The 12,545-nt window shown below is 33.6% G+C and overlaps 1 pseudogene; it reads right to left on the reverse strand.

The window, feature by feature from the left end:
- Positions 1–517: 517 nt before the first annotated feature.
- The window catches only part of LOC134261334 (multiple epidermal growth factor-like domains protein 10), a 38,654-nt pseudogene continuing 26,626 nt past the window's right edge, over positions 518–12,545 (reverse strand).

Consider the following 12,545-nt stretch of genomic DNA (forward strand, 5'->3'; position numbering starts at 1 on the left):
AAACAAAAAAAAGGCATTATTGGACATAAAATCTCGCCACAGCGTTTTAATTCTCAAAATGAAGTGCAGCGAAGCCATATCGTCACCTTTAAGTTGGTTGTGGGAAAAAGACGGGAATCCTTAGACCTTTATTTCGTCACAGTGGTTTTATAATTGCGGTGTAGTCCTCTTCGTCTTCTTTAAGTTGATTGTGAATATGATGTTGATTTGATACTATTTTCATCTATAGATAATTTATAGTAAAGGGGTGTACATTTTATTAAATATTAATGTGTTGGTAGCATGATTGTAACCCCTACCCAGCATGCTACTTGTAGTTTCGGACTACACATTAAATGTTGTTGTAGGGGTGGGCCCTATTATCTTGCAGCCAACAGGTTGATGTTGATTGTTGAAATACATATATATGACCACTATGACCGAAATTACAATACTATAAACAATAAACTTTAAATATTTTTTTAATTCTGAAAAGATTCAAAAGCAATGTGGCAAATACAAGCATAAGGCTTATTTAAGCTCATGTATATTATGGATGTGTGTAGGATATTCCATAAGGCATTACTGTCTTTGATAATGCTTTAGTTATTTGCAATACAATGTTGTCCATTAAGATATCAATAAAATGTACATTTTATGATCAGCTCAGTGTTTAATTATTAATTTATCCATTAAACTAGAGAATTGCTTTACCTTTATGAACACTGCTTGGTCTGAAAATACGACTTTTCTCCGTATCTCTTTGTTTTTTTTTCTTTATTTGAATGGTCATTATCTCGGTCGATTCGTGAATGGAAACAAAAGTCTAACATTGTTTGAAAATTTATTTTAAATTTCATACTTGAACATCAACACAGTTTCCATGTTGAACATTTTGTTTACTCTTTATTTCATATTTTTCCCGTTGCTTAATGTTTGCCCTTATGACTTAACATGTGATGGAAATTGAAACGAGGCAAATTCAAGCAACGCAGTATGACTTCTTGAACAAGACTAAGACTTAGCAATATTAAAACGGGCGATATTGTTTGCAAGTCTATACATGTATCTGCTAAAATAGTATTGGGCGAAAATACACTATGAGTGAAAATTTTATGGAGACGCAAATTTAACGATCTTCTTAAAAAGTGTTGTTTTTTTTTAATTTTCAGTGAGTAGTAGTTTTAGCAATATTTAAAAGCTAACTAAAGAGCCCATTGCAGCTTAAACGCAAATAATTTTATGAGATCTCAGCACCCTTGCTAGAAATGTCAAAATTAAATTCTCGCTAAAATTCTGCTTATACGGTTACCATTTTATATTGTACAGTGTACATGTATATCCTCAATTTGCATTTCCATATGACCAAAAGAAACTAAAATTATTTGGTAAAAGGATTAATAACAAATTAATAACACGGGTGATACAAAGGATTGCCTGAATGTTAAGATTAATGTAGTTTGTCGTAAAGAGAGGGTTGACTTAATTGACCCAGTTCCTGATATCCGGTATTGTCTTCGACATTTTTATAAATCTGTGTTTTAGAAGTTTTGTTATCCGTAGACAGACTCATTTGACCCTGCTTCTGGTATTCAACGTTTTCTTCAACTTTTTCATAAAACTCTGTGTTAGGCATAGCGTATTCTGTGGACAACTGGTTCGTGTTTTTCGTTACTGGATGCTGTCGGTTGTATGCTCTAATTTTGTAAAACCTAAAATAAAACAAAATCCTGAACATAATAATTATATATTAAATAGAAACTACCCACCTTATATATCATTATACAACATTAATTATTTGTGTTGGATAAAATGAAAACTCACCAGATGACGAAAAATATATTTAGAGCCACGCTCAAGCGAAGAATTGATATAACTCCGTAAAGAGATGGATCACACCGTCTGCTTGCCTTGCAAACTGATGAATATTTTTTAACTGTAAGAAAAAATATAGACAGTTTATCACATATTTTATCCGATTGGTTATTTCTTTTTTGTCCAAAAGCTAACTTGAAAACTTTGAATGGTCTCGAGAATTTAAAGTAAGTAGTTTCATAATTTCTCACGATGGCAATCTCAATTATTTTAGTTTGAAAATTTGTGGACAGCTATCGCGGAGATTTTCAGTGCGTTTGTTAACCAAGTCGTAAACTGTGTCAACCGATGCTCAGCTTTAAAGGCTTGATGTCAGTTCATGATTATTTATTACTTTTCTTTATCTCATATTGTATAAAACATATAGAGATAACGAACAATATTCGGGATTAAAAGTCCGTAAATCAATACAAAAATTGGCAGTGCAAACAAGAATTTCCAAAATACCAGAGGTGGGATCAGGTGCTATGGAGGAGTGAGTGTCCCCTGCAGACCCGTGACACCCACTGTATGCTCCCTGTCATGCTCTAGAAATAAGGGGAAAGTCCGTCGTCATCTCAGTGTAAAAATAATAGACTAACAATCAGTATGAAAACGTCAGTTAACAATTTACTCAATGATAAATTGTATTTGTTGATAAGGTCATTGCATCAACTATAGAGCTTTCGAAATAATGACTTCACGAGATTGCTGATACTCTTTTTTTGCCAACTTATTTTCAATAATTTACCTGTTTTAGAAATTGTTCAAACGGAGAGCATGCGCTTACTATATTTAATAAACATAAAAACATAGTACCCTTTTCCACCTCAATCTCTATCAGCCCTCGACCAATATCAACCTTCGGACCTTAAGACCTATCGCTGATAAATTGGTATCTCGGGTTGAAACAGGATGTGAAATGGAGAAAAAGGTATGCACGAGGGTTGTACCTCGAGCATTGTTTTGTAAGAACCCCATGTCATACATTAATGAAACTTCGTAAATAGATTAAACCAACACAATCTAATAAATTTATGGACAAATATGGAGTTACTTCACAAGTTATTCAAATTTAAAAGACACATTTCATTGTCTGGTGTAGGAAAGCAGCTCAATACCCAAAGGTTGCAATTACAATGTATATTATATTCAAAATCCGACGGAAAAGCAGTTACTACCCGAATGTTTTATTAACGATATTTCCTCAAATTTTGGTGCTTATGCTTTGATAAATATGAACTTTATAACGTTTTATATACATGGAGTTAAAACCCGACTCTTTTAAAAAAAGATTGCAGTTGCGTTGGTGCAGGCGGCACACTTTTTGGAACATAGACTAGGATTTTTTTATCGTCCTTAGAATTTAAAATAAGGAAAACAGTTTCTCTCTCTCTCTCTATATATATATATATATGTGAATAACAGTAACTAAAATAAAAGACAGGGCTGACAAATGCACGAGGGTTCCATTGTGCAACTCCATTAGAGTAAAAAAGACGAACGGCCCGAAGAAATTAAGCGTTTTCAAATTATTATAATTTCATACAGGTAAATGCATATACTTTGTTTTACATATTTTATTGTTTGATCATATCATAGTAAGTAAAATACTGCACATTTATAACTATAACATTTTCGTTTAATTAAAGAATTTGATTCTTGTAATTGAAATATTTTTCTCCAAAAATTAGAACAGTTGACATTTCTATTGTTTGACTTTTCAGGTTGCTCCGGGTGTTAGAGATCGCCATCACTTTAAATGTTATTTCTAGAAAAGTTTTATAGTAGACATAATAAAACGTATTTTATCAACTAAAACACCCTTTATGTACTCTGAAAATTTTATAAAGATATATTAATTTCCTTAAAAGATACCGTGTAGCGGATTTTCTTGGCGGGTGTAAAATTTGGCGTTTTGCCAGCTGAAAGGTTTGCCAATAATTTTTGGCGTATTTAATTTAGCGGACACAGGGTTTCATCTCTTTGCAGTTGTACACTAAGAAGACTAAATTAACTTTTAACTGACTATTTAAGCTGTTAAAATTTTAGCGGGCTGCCATCTGAAAGCCAAAATTAGCACCCTATTAAATAACCCGCTATACGGTATAAGCCCATATCATTCACTATATCCCTACCACTACATTGTCCGGTTATGGAATCACATCTCTTTGGATCTACACAAGTGGTGCTACATGTCTCCTGGCAGTTGTATCCATGACGGCCTTCTGCACATTCTGATAAAAAAAACTGACAAGTTCAATATACATATATCTACAAAAACGTGTCTTCTGATAGATTTTATTTTGGTCACTGGTGCGACGAACTGAACAAATCGTTAATGATATAAAAAGGTTTTTATCTAAGTGAGTGATGCTCTTTTATAATGTGGTTACCTGTAAAAGTCAATGTGATTAAGTTTTAGGAGGTATTGACCATACATTATCTTTAATGGATATGGATGATAAATTACTCTCTTCTGACTGTTAGTCAATAACCCACAATCAACAAAAAGGTGTTTCTCGCTCATTTTATGAGCCGTAAACAACATTATAAAGGCATGCAACGAGAAAAAAAACGTAAACAGGTTTTTCTATTCGTAAATCTCATTGTTGTATGGATTTTATAGTACATTACCCTGTGTACAGCTGATTCCTTGGTAACCTCTATCGCAGCCATTCAAGCATGATCCGTTTATGTGATGACATTGTTCTTTATCAAGACAAACTCCGCATGACTGAGCACAGTTTAGTCCAAACGCACCACCGTCACATTCTGTAAACATAATATCAAATAGATATGTCATTGTCATGCTTTTTTGGACCTTCCATGTTCATGTACAAAAATTGAAAAGGAAACGGCAACGACAATGCTTATAATAGAACATATAGAATGGAAAAATAATCGGTTAAATAAACAAACGCGATTTTTTTTATAAAATCTTTTGCAATTATTCTAGTTGTGTGATTTCTACAGTTGTATCAAGCTTGTTGATTAAAAATTAACAATTTAGTAATAGGTTTGTTAATCAACTGAAAAAGCATGAGATATATCAAAGCTTTCCCCTAATTTATCAAAGTTGAGTAACGTTTTTCATTGACGCATTCTCTGTATGGAGTAAGCTTACTCTTGTCAGATTTCGTCCCTTTCCACCCCGTTTGACAGTCGCCTTGACATTCTCCTGTTGTTCTTTTACATCTACGAGGAACTCCACAGTGTATGTTACACACGTTTTGACAGTTGTAGCCATAACGTCCTGCAGGGCATTCTAGGAGGAAATGATAATAATAGTAGGAAAGAAAATAAATTGAAGTTTCATTGCTACTTCAGCAAATGGAAGTGTTTCTGTTTACAAGGTGAATATAAGATGGTACAAAACACTATAGGAATAATTGCACACTGACTTCCTTAACACGAATTTCAAGAAACATTAAATTTTGTCCTTAATTTTGCTAAAAAATAAATTAAAAAATCAAAAAAATTAAAATTGTTTTGATTCATATCTCAAAATTATTTTTATTCCAATCGTCAATATTATTTTACAAACCAGCAAGTATTCTTTCGTAAACGTCATATAATTAGTCCATCTATGATACAAAACTTAGGATGGTTATGAGAGAATTTTTAAGGTATGTCTCTCGTCACAACCTCTTACTTCACAACGAGCTTGATACAAGGATAATTGTATATTTTATTGCCTCTTTAGATTGTTAATACTACAGGTATGTCACTTATTAGTGTGAAAAGGTCATACGGTAATTTATGTGCATTTGCATGATTTACTCTATGATATATATTATTTCATCAGTTTTTCACAAAACCAATTACTTGAACCTCTCTTTCTCTCTCTCTCTCTCTCTCTCTCTCTCTCTCTCTCTCTCTCTCTCGTTTTTCGGAGGAGGCGGTACCCAGAAAAAAATCACAATTTACTAAAAAGATTGACAATCAATAAAAAAATAAGGAAGTTCAAACTCAAAAATCCTACTCCCTAGTTGTCGGAAAATGGGAGACAGAACAATAGATTTTATTCTTAACCAGATTTCATCAACATATAACCCATCACCACGCTAACACAACTTAACAGTAACTTAGTAACTTAAGCTTGTACATATCTCACATTTCAGAACAATTGCAATGGAAATTAGAACGATTTATATGATACAATTACAAATATACGGTATCATTAAGTAAGCTTTAGAGAGTAATATTGATGTAGAGATCAGTGGCAAATGTACCCGAGTTATACTTCTATGTTACTAACCGCTTACACTGTAAACTAGTAACTGCTTAATGATATGAGTAGATATTGTCACAGGGAAAAAATCTTTCTAGTAAGCGCTATCATTTCCATTCATTTTAATATCTTCTGAGTAATGACAGACTTAGCTAAAGACTTAACACATGAGCAGCAAACAACGTAAGAATAGGGACAATAAAAACAACGCAGCAAAGTTAAGGTTTAAGTAAGGAGGCGGGGCCTAAATGTACGAGAAATGTTTTCTATGACGTCACACATAATATAATACCACAAAATGAAACCATTTGCTATTTCAAACGGCTGGATAGCTGTAACAACATACACACTTACAATTACATGCAGTCATTTCGTTTATTAAATCCCAAACAACAATATATAAAAGATACATCGATCGCAATGCACTTGTCAATGTGACGTCATCTCGCAAAAATGACGCAGTTTGTACACAGTGCGAAGCTGATCAAGTCACAGTTTGAACAATGAAATATGTCTTTTGTTCTCAAATAAAATATTATTTGCAATTAAATAAAAGGCCGTTAACTTGGATGCGATGTCTATTGAGTATTTTATTTATAAACTGTCCGTACATTCTCCAGTTAGGTGATCCTGTCGTGTGTTTGTATGCAGATCCATTGAAAAAGCAATGTAATGGCCCAAATAAATCAATTTATTGCAAGGGCATACCCCCAATGTATCTTGTCAAGTTTTTACACACAAACTCAAGAAGCATTAAGATATTTTAAAAGTGCTGCGAACCTCATGGAATCTGCAAATAAATCAATTATACAGACCCTAAGCTGTACTACTACACCTCAGAAACGAACCGTACCGTTCCGTGCAGAAAGCGTACCGTACCGTGAACAAAACGTACCGTTCCGTGCACAAGGCGAACCGTTCCGTGCAGAAAGCGTACCGTACCGTGAACAAAGCGTACCGTTCCGTGCACAAAGCGTACCGTACCGTTCTCAAAGCGAACCGTTCCGTTCGCAAATCGTACCGTACCGTCCACAAAGCGTACCGTTCCGTGCAAGAAACGAACCGTACCGTTCTTTGGTTAATTATGCAAACCACGCCCCCAATGATTTTTGAATCATGTAATGACCAAATAAGTCATTTTGGTTTATTTCTCGCTACGGCGCCTGTGAAAGGAGGACGGAGGTTTTGTCTGCCTGTTCGAAACACCATTATCAAGTATCATGCATATGCCTCTGGGCCTTCAACTGTGAAAATAAGGAAACTACTCGAAGCAAAATACAACTTTAAAACAACTAGACAGAGTGTGAGACGATTTCTTATTTGCTATAAATTAGATCAACTGGTTGTGTTTGTGGCCAAACGTACAGTACAGGCCAGGAGTTTTTCCCGCAAAACACGTACGGGGCAGTGTGGACCTCGAACGATGTCGGCGTCTTTGAAGTCTTTCATTTTCTTTATATTAGCAAATTAAATCAGTTTTCTTTTGAAATATTAGTTTTTTTAATAATCGTAATTTAATTATACAGATATTTAAAATAAAATTATAAGGTGCCCCAAAATTCAATATAATCGTGCTCGTGCCCGGGGAAAAAACCCTCTTTTAATGTGTACATGTACATTCATGTTTCATAATCCTATAATTATATTTGACATAAAAATAGGTTCAATAGACTATAATACCACTAAGAAAGAACACGCTTTCATGAATTTATTCCCTGATTGTCTCTACTTTTGATATTAATTTTGCTCATTTAAATTATTAAATCTTATCGGATACAAGATTTTTGTCGTAAGTATGCATTCTTATGTAATACATATCAAATGCGTGATTCTACTAATGAATTATTTTGCAAGAATTATAAAACATATATTAACTGTCTAGAGTAAAAATTAAAAAAAAAAACCGTATTAGACTCTCACATTAATTCCGTTAAGATTTTTACTATAGGCGAATCATTGGTGCAGTTTTACTTACACTGAAAATCTGTAATCATGTAAAATATGGATTAAAATATTACATGCGGTAAATGTGAATATCTCTACTGAACTGACAGAGATGATAATCTTACTAATAAAACTGTGATAAACTTTCACGCTGCACATACAAAAATCGCCAGCCGAAGTTCTTGCAAATAAAATGTGCAAACTGCAGTATAAATATTACTTCATTCTGAAATACATCTCATGAAAAATGAAAAAAAAAAGTTTGTGAAAAAATAAAGATATTATAAGGTTTGTTACACTGTATCCCGATCCCCTTGTAGAAAGCAATACGAATTAGCTGGTCGAAAGTTCTTTAGAAGTCTGCAAAATCGTACGTTGTTGTAAGTAAAAAAAAATAATAATCTACAGAAAACATCCTTATTAGTGTCTGAAAAAAGATAATTTACTAAATAAATGAAATTAAAAAAATATCAATCCTCTTTCAAGCCATTCGAGTTATGTTTGTTACCCCCCCCCCCCCCTCTAGAAGGCGATACTTATGCAACTTTATGAGACTTTAAATTGTGCTTAAAAAAAAGAAAATTAAAATTTAGGGATACATGCTTCATTTTTGTCTGAAAAAGGATAATTTAGGAAGTAAATTTATAATCAGTGTTGTGGTGAAACATGGAAGATGAATTTGCTGGCTGTCAGTTGAGTGATTAAATACACTTGATGTGGTCAGAACTAAGTAATTGAAAAGCTGTGTTAAGCATCCCCCCCCCGCCCCTCCGGCTGTGACCCAATATTTTATTTAAACAGGTGTGAACTATGAACTGACCATAAGAATGTTTCAAATAACAGGAGAAATTCTTCTTGCGTAAACAGACTTTCCGGGTTACCTAGCGTCATACCATTTTGATTGACAGGTGATGCACGAGAATTTCATGCGTGCAGCATGCATGTACAGAGAACGGATTATTCATTGAACAATAGTTGTAAAGGGGTGGATTAAATAGAATCATAGACTGATTAATTGTGACTTTAGCGATGTAAATAAACGAAGAATGAGAATAAATACAAGTTATTTTTTTTTTTACAGATAATGTATTAAGGGGTTGCATCTTTCTCTCTCTCCCCCCCCCCTCTCTCTCATTCACGACATCGTTTTTACAGACTACAAGAATAGAATAACTTAATAAAATAAAGAAAACTTATTGAAATAATTACTTAATACACTGAAAGGATTATTGAAAACATAAATACTTGTCTGTGAAAAGAATTTTTCTGTAGCGAGAAAGCGCCCGGAAATTATTGTATTGATTTCATGTTTCTGCTGCCGATTTTCGTATTTATTTTGTTTACTGATATTTTTCTTCTGATGCAAACGTTTGAACGGTAGATCTATTATTTTAAAAATAAAAAACAATGTACATATCTAATTACTAGGAATAAAAATGAAGCAGGAAGAGTCATATTTATTTCTATAGATCAATGAATCAAAAATAAGTTACATATGTGCGTAGCGTTATATGTATAGAACCAGTTTATACCCGATATATATATTAATTCCTTTTAATTATCTTACAACTTTATTTGAAAGTGAAAAAAATATTTCATTTGATTTTTTTTCCGTTTTAAAATGAAGGTTCAGCATACGTAAATAATAAGCACGGAAATCTTTACGAGTTCTATATATATATTAATACATATCTATACATAATGTCAAAGACATCGGTGGGATGATGTTTTTTTCTTCCTTTCATTCTTTTTTCATTTTTCCTCAATCACTGCTGTAGTGTAAACTAATGTTTAAATTGAAACCGAGAAATTAATTTGTTAAAAGCGGAAATATAATTATATACGTGCATTAAGTACTTCAAAAGTCATTTGAAATGAATTAATTTTTAGCAGCCAATCAAAAATTAAAGCTAACAGGCTCCGCCCACTTCATTTGCATACCGTTTCCCAAAGCGTACCGTTCACAAAACGAACCGTTCCGTGCAAGAAACGAAACGTACCGTCCACAAAGCGTACCGTTCCGTGCACAAAGCGAACCGTTCCGTGCACAAAGCGTACCGTTCCGTGAACAAAGCGAACCGTCCCGTGCACAAAGCGTACCGTACCGTTCACAAAACGAACCGTTCCGTTCTCAAAGCGTACCGTTCCGTGCACAAACCGTACCGAACCGTACCGTTCAAGTGGTGTAGTGGCACGGTTTAGGGTCTGTAGCTTTATTTAAAGTAGTTGACCAGCAAAATATTCAACCTCCCGTCCAATAAATTAAATTTTAGCAATTAAAAAAGGAATTTATATATGTTTGCAGCTTTTTTCACAAACTCCATATAGTGTTGAAAAAGATTTTTAACCCGGTTATGCCCTTGCAATATTGGAATTTATAAATGAACTCTTAAAGAAGTATAATTGCTAAAATCATGTGACGTCGACATCACGTGACAAGTCTAAATATAAAAATCTAAATGTTACCAACATGAAGATTTAAAGCACATTACATTTTTGTATATCAGTTAAGTCCTAAAAAGAATCGCCCATCCAAATAAAGTGTGTATTTTTTTTATCTTAAAAGATTGCCGATATTTCCATTTGTAACCTTAACTGTGCTGCGAACAATTCATGTCAAAATCTGTATCACACCCCATTTAATTCTTTGGCCAATGTCAGCCCTCTGGTCTTCGGCCTTCGGATGGATATTGGAGTCTTAGGTTAGTGTGGGACGTGTTATTGATTTTTCCATGCTTTATTTTTTATTGATTTAACATTAAATGTAAGTAAAAATGTATATTTTCTTTAACATTCTATCTTGCATTATTTTTAGCAAACATGAAAACATGAGTGAACTAAGTACAAGAAATTATAAGATCTAATATCCAACTTTTTATCGCCATCTTAATATAATTACTTATTACATGAAAATTACTCCCGAATGACAAAAACAGGCTTATTAAAGGTTATTGATTTATAATCATTTGGTTATTTCTTTAGGTATCAAATTGCCAATGATGAATAGAAAATTTGTTATAATCATATCTTATTCATTTATACAATCATGAGAGAAATGTTCAGTTATCTTTCATTGTTCGTAATTTATCAGAATTTGATCATAAAACGTTCTTTTATAATGCATTTACACAATTCAACAACACAAGTGCCATAAATCTTCTTAATAATCTTTCTTTTTAATTTTCGCCTAAAAATCCAGTTAAGGAAGTAGACAAAACTTTTGATGAAAGTGCAAGTTTGAAAAATGAAAACATGTACTGTTAAAGAAAATTATTTCTGACCTTTATCACACATAAATCCTTGAACACCTAGGTCACATCCGTTTGGACAACTTCCGTTCACGTGGTTACATCGCTCTCCATTGGTACAGTTACCGCAGGTCATGTTACACCCAGGTCCGTACCTTTTAGAATCACATTCTGAAAATCATATTGCCTAGAATCATTTTCCTATTTAAAAAAATTGAAAAGAAAAGTAAAGACAATTGTTATTTTACAAAAGATTCAAGAAATTAAAAAAAATGTATTTGATGTATGACAACAAATGCGACACTCTTAAGATATATCAATTTCTTTATATATTTTATCCTGCAGCACCCCTTGCATTGGCCAAAAAATGTAACCTAATAAACCAAAGCTTTATCCGATCACCGCCCTAATAAAGCTTTGTGAATGTATTTCGACATTATAAATGCATTGTGACATCATGAATATTGCAATGTATAAGCCATGGTGTCATAGTTTCATCTGCGGAGATGTGCCTAGATCTGTCAAAAATAGCTAGTTTTGGACGTCCAAATGTAAAATAAAATATGTTGCAGATAAACAAAATACAAGATAACTTTCTTGAAATATAAGCGATATTTGTGAGTTCTTCGAGCCAAATGGTAGACGCAGGTAGCGATATATCCCGAAAGGATGTAGTGAGCAGTGATTACTGACGTAAAAATCTAGCAGTCCAGTAACCAGAGCTGGCATCTAGCTTGGAAAAGTACCTGCCACACATGACACTTGAGGAAGGATATCATCCAAGGTCCTCATAGGGTAGTGTGGTTTCAAAATGGCTTTGTTAAGTTCTATGGGATCCAAATATATTCTAAGCTTTCCCGATGCTGGCTTTGTAGTAACGACTAATGAGTTCACCATTCTGTTGGTTCTGTTACCTTGGTGATGATTTGCTCTGACTCCGTTTCTGTCTCTAATTTTAGCTTGTCGCGTAGGGCTACATGAACCTTGCATGGGGGGTTGAAAACCGGTCATTGGGATCAATCAGAATGTACATTCTTCTGAAAACAGACCTATGCCGTGAAATACATCTGACTACTGACTAAGTACATGACTCTTACTGATGAGTATAACCTTATCAATAGAGTAAGTGAGGTGAACATTTCCTAAATCTAAGCATGCTCGTAAACCTAGAATTCGATGCAAATGTGTCTGTACGACTTAATACTCTATGCTCTAGTCCTTACTCTTAAGGTTGCTTTGAATAACAGAATAGCCTATGGGGTGTACAGCGTGGCCACTATAAGTAA

This window comes from Saccostrea cucullata, unplaced genomic scaffold (genome assembly GCF_032062105.1).
Source record: "Saccostrea cucullata isolate Sc308-1 unplaced genomic scaffold, CSIRO_AGI_Scuc_v1 ctg811, whole genome shotgun sequence".
NCBI classification, from domain to species: domain Eukaryota; kingdom Metazoa; phylum Mollusca; class Bivalvia; order Ostreida; family Ostreidae; genus Saccostrea; species Saccostrea cuccullata.